This window comes from Oncorhynchus masou, unplaced genomic scaffold (assembly GCF_036934945.1).
Source record: "Oncorhynchus masou masou isolate Uvic2021 unplaced genomic scaffold, UVic_Omas_1.1 unplaced_scaffold_8929, whole genome shotgun sequence".
NCBI classification, from domain to species: Eukaryota; Metazoa; Chordata; class Actinopteri; order Salmoniformes; family Salmonidae; genus Oncorhynchus; species Oncorhynchus masou.
This window is the reverse complement of record NW_027015398.1, coordinates 1-10,000: the sequence shown is the minus strand read 5'-3', so window position 1 is coordinate 10,000 and position 10,000 is coordinate 1. Positions and strand designations below refer to the sequence as shown.

General features: G+C 38.2%; 1 pseudogene; it reads left to right on the top strand.

Annotated features, from left to right (window-relative positions):
* Positions 1–4,818: 4,818 nt before the first annotated feature.
* Positions 4,819–8,198, top strand: LOC135538023 (glycine amidinotransferase, mitochondrial-like; annotated as a pseudogene).
* Positions 8,199–10,000: the final 1,802 nt, after the last annotated feature.

Here is a 10,000-nt window from a genome sequence, read left to right as displayed (position 1 = left end):
GTTATGATCCCTTGACCTGCATTGATGTCCTGCAGACCGTCTGCTGCTACTGGCCTGTAATGGAGGCCACTGACGTGTGGGCAGAGTAGCTTGTCGGTATCGCGTCCCAAATGGCACTACATTTGACCGGAGCTCCTATCGTCTCTTGTCAAAAGTAGTGCACTAAATAGGGAATATGAGCTTTATAGAACCAGGAAGTCCCCTTGAGATAAAGAATGTCCTTTATGAGGGAGAGACTTGGCCAAGACAACGGCATAGCCTTACAGTGTGCATTAAAACAACAGACACGTGTGTACTGCAACGCAGCTCAGAAAGACAAATGCTACTCTACAAAACAGTGCTTTCTAATGTCAACATCCACCCATACAGGCAAACCCCTATGTTCTGGTGACTAGCCTAATTTATTTAACCTTTATTTAACTAGGCAAATCAGTTAAAGAACAAACTCTTATTTACAATGGCGGCCAAACCCTAACCCAGCGCCAATTGTGCACCGCCCTATGGGACTCCCAATCACAGCCGGTTGTGATACAGCCTGGAATTGAACCAGGGTATGTAGTGATGCCTCTAGCACTGAGATGCAGTGCCTCAGATCGCTGAGCCACTCGGGAGCCTGAAACTTGAATGCAGCATTACATGGTCAGTTTGAACGACAGGTATTCCATGCTGACTTTCTAGGCTCCCTGTTGAAGCACATTTGACTTCCCAGAGTTATGACATTGTCAGATATTATGCCGTATCTACAGTATGTATCTACAGTATGTATCTACAGTATGTATCTACAGTATGTATCTACTGTATATATCTACAGTACGTATCTACTGTATGTGTCTACTGTATGTATCTACCGTATGTATCTACACTATGTATCTACTGTATGTATCTACTGTATTATCTACTGTATTATCTACTGTATGTATCTACACTATGTATCTACTGTATGTATCTACTGTATGTATCTACTGTATGTATCTACACTATGTATCTACTGTATGTATCTACAGTATGTATCTACACTATGTATCTACAGTATGTATCTACAGTATGTATCTACAGTATGTATCTACTGATGTATCTACAGTATGTATCTACAGTATGTATCTACAGTATGTATCTACTGTATGTATCTACAGTATGTATCTACAGTATGTATCTACTGATGTATCTACAGTATGTATCTACAGTATGTATCTACTGTATGTATCTACAGTATGTATCTACTGATGTATCTACAGTATGTATCTACTGATGTATCTACAGTATGTATCTACTGTATGTATCTACTGATGTATCTACAGTATGTATCTACAGTATGTATCTACTGTATGTATCTACAGTATGTATCTACAGTATGTATCTACTGATGTATCTACAGTATGTATCTACTGTATGTATCTACAGTATGTATCTACTGTATGTATCTACAGTATGTATCTACACTATGTATCTACTGTATGTATCTACAGTATGTATCAACTGTATGTATCTACAGTATGTATCTACAGTATGTATCTACAGTATGTATCTACAGTATGTATCTACTGATGTATCTACAGTATGTATCTACTGTATGTATCTACAGTATGTATCTACTGTATGTATCTACAGTATGTATCTACAGTATGTATCTACTGTATGTATCTACAGTATGTATCTACAGTATGTATCTACAGTATGTATCTACAGTATGTATCTACTGATGTATCTACAGTATGTATCTACTGTATGTATCTACAGTATGTATCTACACTATGTATCTACTGTATGTATCTACAGTATGTATCAACTGTATGTATCTACTGTATGTATCTACAGTATGTATCTACAGTATTTATCTACTGATGTATCTACAGTATGTATCTACAGTATGTATCTACAGTATGTATCTACAGTATGTATCTACATTATGTATCTACTGATGTATATACTGTATGTATCTACTGATGTATCTACAGTATGTATCTACTGTATGTATCTACAGTATGTATCTACACTATGTATCTACTGTATGTATCTACAGTATGTATCAACTGTATGTATCTACTGTATGTATCTACAGTATGTATCTACAGTATGTATCTACAGTATGTATCTACAGTATGTATCTACTGATGTATCTACAGTATGTATCTACTGTATGTATCTACAGTATGTATCTACTGTATGTATCTACAGTATGTATCTACACTATGTATCTACTGTATGTATCTACAGTATATATCTACTGTATGTATCTACTGTATGTATCTACTGTTTATATCTACTGTATGTATCTACTGTATGTATCTACTGTTTGTATCTACAGTATGTATCTACTGTATGTATCTACTGTATGTATCCACTGTTTGTATCTACAGGATGTATCTACAGTATGTATCTACTGTTTGTATCTACAGTATGTATCTACAGTATGTATCTACAGTATGTATCTACTGTATGTATCTACTGTATGTATCTACTGTTTATATCTACTGTATGTATCTACTGTATGTATCCACTGTTTGTATCTACAGTATGTATCTACTGTATGTATCTACTGTTTGTATCTACAGTATGTATCTACTCTATGTATCTACAGTATATATCTACTGTATTGTATCTACTAGTATGTATCTACTGTTTGTATCTACAGTACGTATCTACTGTATATATCTACTGTTTGTATCTACAGTATGTATCTACTGATGTATCTACAGTATGTATCTACTGATGTATCTACAGTATGTATCTACTGTATGTATCTACAGTATGTATCTACACTATGTATCTACTGTATGTATCTACAGTATGTATCAACTGTATGTATCTACAGTATGTATCTACAGTATGTATCTACAGTATGTATCTACTGATGTATCTACAGTATGTATCTACTGATGTATCTACAGTATGTATCTACAGTATGTATCTACAGTATGTATCTACTGCATGTATCTACAGTATGTATCTACTGATGTATCTACAGTATGTATCTACTGTATGTATCTACAGTATGTATCTACAGTATGTATCTACTGTATGTATCTACTGTATGTATCTACAGTATGTATCTACAGTATGTATCTACAGTATGTATCTACAGTATGTATCTACTGATGTATCTACAGTATGTATCTACTGATGTATCTACTGATGTATCTACAGTATGTATCTACTGATGTATCTACAGTATGTATCTACTGTATGTATCTACTGTATGTATCTACAGTATGTATCTACAGTATGTATCTACTGTATGTATCTACAGTATGTATCTACAGTATGTATCTACTGATGTATCTACAGTATGTATCTACTGATGTATCTACAGTATGTATCTACTGTATGTATCTACAGTATGTATCTACACTATGTATCTACTGTATGTATCTACAGTATGTATCAACTGTATGTATCTACTGTATGTATCTACAGTATGTATCTACAGTATGTATCTACAGTATGTATCTACAGTATGTATCTACTGTATGTATCTACAGTATGTATCTACTGATGTATCTACAGTATGTATCTACTGTATGTATCTACAGTATGTATCTACAGTATGTATCTACTGTATGTATCTACAGTATGTATCTACTGTATTATCTACAGTATGTATCTACAGTATGTATCTACTGTATGTATCTACAGTATGTATCTACTGTATTATCTACTGTATGTATCAACTGTATGTATCTACTGTATGTATCTACAGTATGTATCAACTGTATGTATCTACTGTATGTATCTACTGTATGTATCTACAGTATGTATCTACTGTATGTATCTACAGTATGTATCTACTGTATTATCTACTGTATGTATCTACTGTATGTATCTACTGTATGTATCTACAGTATGTATCTACAGTATGTATCTACAGTATGTATCTACTGTATGTATCTACTGTATTATCTACTGTATGTATCTACAGTATGTATCTACAGTATGTATCTACAGTATGTATCTACTGTATGTATCTACAGTATGTATCTACAGTATGTATCTACTGTATGTATCTACTGTATGTATCTACAGTATGTATCTACACTATGTATCTACTGTATGTATCTACTGTATGTATCTACAGTATGTATCTACAGTATGTATCTACAGTATGTATCTACAGTATGTATCTACTGTATGTATCTACAGTATGTATCTACTGTATGTATCTACAGTATGTATCTACTGTATGTATCTACAGTATGTATCTACACTATGTATCTACTGTATGTATCTACAGTATGTATCAACTGTATGTATCTACTGTATGTATCTACTGTATGTATCAACTGTATGTATCTACAGTATGTATCTACAGTATGTATCTACTGTATGTATCTACTAGTATGTATCTACTGTTTGTATCTACAGTATGTATCTACTGTATGTATCTACTGTATGTATCCACTGTTTGTATCTACAGGATGTATCTACAGTATATATCTACTGTTTGTATCTACAGTATGTATCTACAGTATGTATCTACTGTTGTATCTACAGTATGTATCTACTCTATGTATCTACAGTATGTATCTACTGTTTGTATCTACTGTATGTATCTACTGTTTGTATCTACAGTACGTATCTACTGTATATATCTACTGTTTGTATCTACTGTATGTGTCTACTGTATGTATCTACAGTATGTATCTACTGTATGTATCTACTGTATGTATCTACACTATGTATCTACAGTATGTATCTACTGTATGTATCTACTGTATTATCTACAGTATGTATCTACTGTATGTATCTACTGTTTGTATCTACTGTATGTATCTACAGTATGTATCTACACTATGTATCTACTGTATGTATCTACTGTATGTATCTACACTATGTATCTACTGTATGTATCTACTGTATGTATCTACTGTATGTATCTACACTATGTATCTACTGTATGTATCTACAGTATGTATCTACACTATGTATCTACAGTATGTATCTACACTGTGTATCTACTGTTTGTATCTACTGTTGCAGTTTTGGCCTTGTACAATATTGCTCTTTAAATATGACATAAATGCACAAGATATTGCAAATCCCAAATAATGTTCAGTAACATTCACCTTGAATATTCTAGAACCATATGCTATCTTACTGGAACTGTGAACTGCACTCATCCATAACCTCCTATAGCCTGCATCATGTTATCACTAGTGCAGTGTCCCACACATGGCCTCTGTTCCATCAACATGTTCTAAATCACATAGTTGAATTGATTTATTTTACAGTAACACACGATGACATACAAATGCTAATCTGCCCTGTTTTGAAACATCATGCAATTATCTCAGAAATGTCTCAATCCCCTTTTCGGGCAATAGGTTTAATAATCTCATCATTGAATAATGATATGCAAATGTTATTAATTTTGCTTTTTTTTTGGGGGGGGGGGGTTGCAGGCTGTCTGCAACGTTTCAGATGTGACTGAAAACCATGTATGAAACGGATCGGCCAGTTGCGTTTCTTTCTTCCATTTGTGTGGGAGAGATTGGGTGTGCGGCTGATAAGAATGTGCTGGCGTAAGGTGTAGAATTTCAGGGAACATTTTTCTCAGGTCACGTTGACTGCCCCCACAACTTGTCCCAATGCCTCGAGGCGCCCTGCGAGCGGATATAAAGAGGCATCAGAACGCGAAGGGTCTTCCATTCATTCTCAGAACTCCTGACATTCAGGTGGATCTTGTCCTGCCGCGAAGCCGCTCGCCGCTAGAATATCCCAAATAGCCGTCACCATTATCAGGTCGGACAATGCTGCGAGTCAGGTGTCTCAGAGGAGGTAGCAGGGGGGCCGAGGCCGCCCATCTGATCGGATCTATGGTTGGTATTTAGTTCCTGTTTTTTTGTTTATTCAGAAATGTACAAAATCATAAAATGTGGAGAGTCTCAAGGAAAGCGCAGCTGCGGCAAACAGCTGTTGGCTGTCACTCAGAAAAGTGAACACATTTCATTTAAGTTTTTTACAATTATAATATTATTTTTATTAATTGAGTTTGTTCTGATTACTTTGAACATTATTCTTTTAAATAAAATGAATAGGCTATTTTTTACACCTTTTCACAGCAAAATACTCAATTAAATATCGGCCTACCAATCAAAAAGCATGTCATTTTCTTTTCATTAATTGATTTTGTCCGGACATAGGCGAGTTTTTGTTTCAAATAAAACGAATATAGCAGCATTTCCTGCGTTACTCAAGAATTTCGCATGCTGTTCTCTGGAATTGTGAATTAAGTCAATTTCTTGTGCACGAAGTAGAAGGAAAAAAGTTGCTACAGAAATTAAAACATGAACCCATGTATTTATTGGAAGAGAACGTTTCTACTTTATTTGGAAATGTGTAAGAGAGAGACCTGTGTCCGGCAGCAAATTTTTGCGCGTGAATGACAGTGGACAGCTGTTGCGGGCCCTCCCTGAACCCACTGACACGGAGAGCTGCGCATGCCCTCGCTGGCCCCTTGAAATCATACCTCCAACCGAGATAAGTGCGTTTATCAAGCGCACCTTGACTCAAAACCAATAGTCCATATCTAACACAGCTCCGTTAGGCTTGAATACCTTATATTGACCAATGGTTTTCCTTTGGCCTTGTAATGCATCGGTCTTTGTATAATGTCGAATGTGTATGATAAGGCTTACTGCAAGAGATTAAGCTAATAGGTTAGTCCTTGGTCGACTTATCTTTAAACCACAGTTATCATGGTCAGGACTTGAAGAATCACCTCAGTTCAACTACTGATTGGAGAAATATATAAAAACAAATCCACATTTGTTGGAAGGTTAACATCTTAATTGATTTGATTATAATATAATGTTATATGGTAACCCTATGAATGGCCCTGTAATCATGTGTGTTGCGTTGCGGAGCCAACAGTGTGACCCAGAGGCATACCGCAGTTTCGCGCCCCGCAAGGTCTGAGCGAAACATAAGGAAGGATTATTTTTTTGAGGGGCGGGGGGGACAACTAACTTTCTACAATGCTACACATTCTGTTATGGGGCAAAGATAAACATTTGCAGTTTTATAGCTAATATGATGCTATTGTACACATTTTGCCATGAGACCGAGAGAAAATGTTTCAGTGTTACAGCTCATTTCCTGTCATTCTAAACATTACATGTAATGTGTGACCACACCGTGACATGTGAGCAGTTGATACTGACGCAGCTGTTCATCTTCCCGCAGCTCGGCCGCGCCATGACAGGCTGGGTGCAGGGCGCGTTCCAGAGCTACTCGAGTTCCGCTGCTGCCGCGCAGCCGCAACGCGCCCTGGAGGAGAACGCTGTCACTGAGCCTGAGCGACAGGAGTGTCCTGTCTGCGCCTACAACGAATGGGACCCCCTCGAGGAGGTGATCGTAGGCCGCGCCGAGAAGCGCGCGTCCCTCCTTTCACAGTAGAGGTCAAGGTGAGGTCATCAAATCAGAAATCACAATTATGTAGAACAAATCTACACTATGTTTAAACTAAGATGCAATGAACCATAAATATATTATTATTGCATTGAGCCTATTGCAAATAGCAACAACCTCCTTGCCAAATACATTAAAATATTTAATGGGACTCACCTGCTCAAATAAAATATAAATCATTCAAATTAATGAATGAATGAAGAACCCATATTGATGTATTCAACTTGTTTCCAACAGGCTAACACATATGAGAAGCATTGGCCCTTCTACCAGAAGTATGGGGGCCAAAGCTTTCCTGAGGACCACTTGAAGAAAGCCGTTGCTGAGATTGAAGAAATGTGCAATATTCTCCGCATGGAGGGAGTTACAGTTCAGAGACCTGAACCCATGGACTGGTCCTATGAGTACAGCACTCCAGACTTCACCTCTACTGGTAGGCAGAGGGCAGCGCTACGGGATTGGTTGGTTCATTGATTGGTTGGTTGGTTGGTTCGGTTGGTTGAATTATTGATTGTTTGATAGAAAATTCACCACCTGAGCATTGAGTAAAAAAACAACAACCTGTGTGTCTCTAGCATGTCTCCTCTCCTCTCCTCCACCCAGGCATGTATGCTGCCATGCCCAGAGACATCCTCATGGTGGTGGGGAATGAGATTATCGAGGCTCCCATGGCCTGGAGGTCCCGCTTCTTTGAGTACCGGGCCTACAGACCCCTCATCAAGGAGTACTTCAGAAAGGGTGCCAAGTGGACCACCCCCCCAAAACCCACCATGTCTGATGAGCTGTACGATCAGGTAGGTGCTAGATGACCCCCGAGAGGTGCTCTACTCACTTCAGAGTCTCTGTTCCTGCAGGGATCACATACTAAACATGCATTCACTGTTATGTAAAAGCGCTTTGAATAGAAGCGTCTACTATACGTGGCATAGATTACTCTGTTCTTTGGCCGTATCTCATATAGCTATAAGTGACATATTACCAATGAGATTAGGCCCAAACACATGGTGTTTGTATTACCCATGAGATTAGGCCCAAACACATGGTGTTTATATTACCAATGAGATTAGGCCCAAACACATGGTGTTTATATTACCAATGAGATTAGGCCCAAACACATGGTGTTTATATTACCAATGAGATTAGGCCCAAACATATAGGTGTTTGTATTACCCATGAGATTAGGCCCAAACACATGGTGTTTGTATTACCCATGAGATTAGGCCCAAACACATGGTGTTTATATTACCAATGAGATTAGGCCCAAACACATGGTGTTTATATTACCAATGAGATTAGGCCCAAACACATGGTGTTTATATTACCAATAGAGTGTATTAAGAGTCCCAAATTTAGTGTGTTTGTATTAACCATGAGATTAGGCCCAAACACATGGTGTTTGTATTACCCATGAGATCAGGCCCAAATTTAGTGTGTTTGTATTACTCACGAGATTTGGCCCAAATTTAGTGTGTTTGTATTACCAATGAGATTAGGCACAGGGTGTGTATTTTACTCATGTGGCAAGGGGCCATTTAAAGATACACAGTTCATACATGTCAGTTTCTCTGACCTCTCCTTAAACTGAGACTCATAACTTAATGGCTGTAGATAATCAACCCCCTCCCGCTCCAACCTGTCCGTTTCTCTGACCTCTCCTTAAACTGAGACTCATAACTTAATGGCTGTAGATAATCAACCCCCTCCCGCTCCAACCTGTCCGTTTCTCTGACCTCTCCTTAACCTGAGACTCATAACTTAATGGCTGTAGATAATCAACCCCTCCCGCTCCAACCTGTCCGTTTCTCTGACCTCTCCTTAACCTGAGACTCATAACTTATTAATGGCTGTAGATAATCAACCCCTCCCGCTCCAACCTGTCCGTTTCTCTGACCTCTCCTTAAACTGAGACTCATAACTTATTAATGGCTGTAGATAATCAACCCCTCCCGCTCCAACCTGTCCGTTTCTCTGACCTCTCCTTAAACTGAGACTCATAACTTATTAATGGCTGTAGATAATCAACCCCCTCCCGCTCCAACCTGTCCGTTTCTCTGACCTCTCCTTAAACTGAGACTCATAACTTATTAATGGCTGTAGATAATCAACCCCTCCCGCTCCAACCTGTCCGTTTCTCTGACCTCTCCTTAAACTGAGACTCATAACTTATTAATGGCTGTAGATAATCAACCCCTCCCGCTCCAACCTGTCCGTTTCTCTGACCTCTCCTTAAACTGAGACTCATAACTTATTAATGGCTGTAGATAATCAACCCCCTCCCGCTCCAACCTGTCCGTTTCTCTGACCTCTCCTTAAACTGAGACTCATAACTTATTAATGGCTGTAGATAATCAACCCTCTCCCGCTCCAACCTGTCCGTTTCTCTGATCTCTCCTTAACCTGAGACTCATAACTTAATGGCTGTAGATAATCAACCCCTCCCGCTCCAACCTGTCCGTTTCTCTGACCTCTCCTTAACCTGGAGACTCATAACTTAATGGCTGTAGATAATCAACCCCTCCCGCTCCAACCTGTCCGTTTCTCTGATCTCTCCTTAACCTGAGACTCATAACTTAATGGCTGTAGATAATCAACCCTC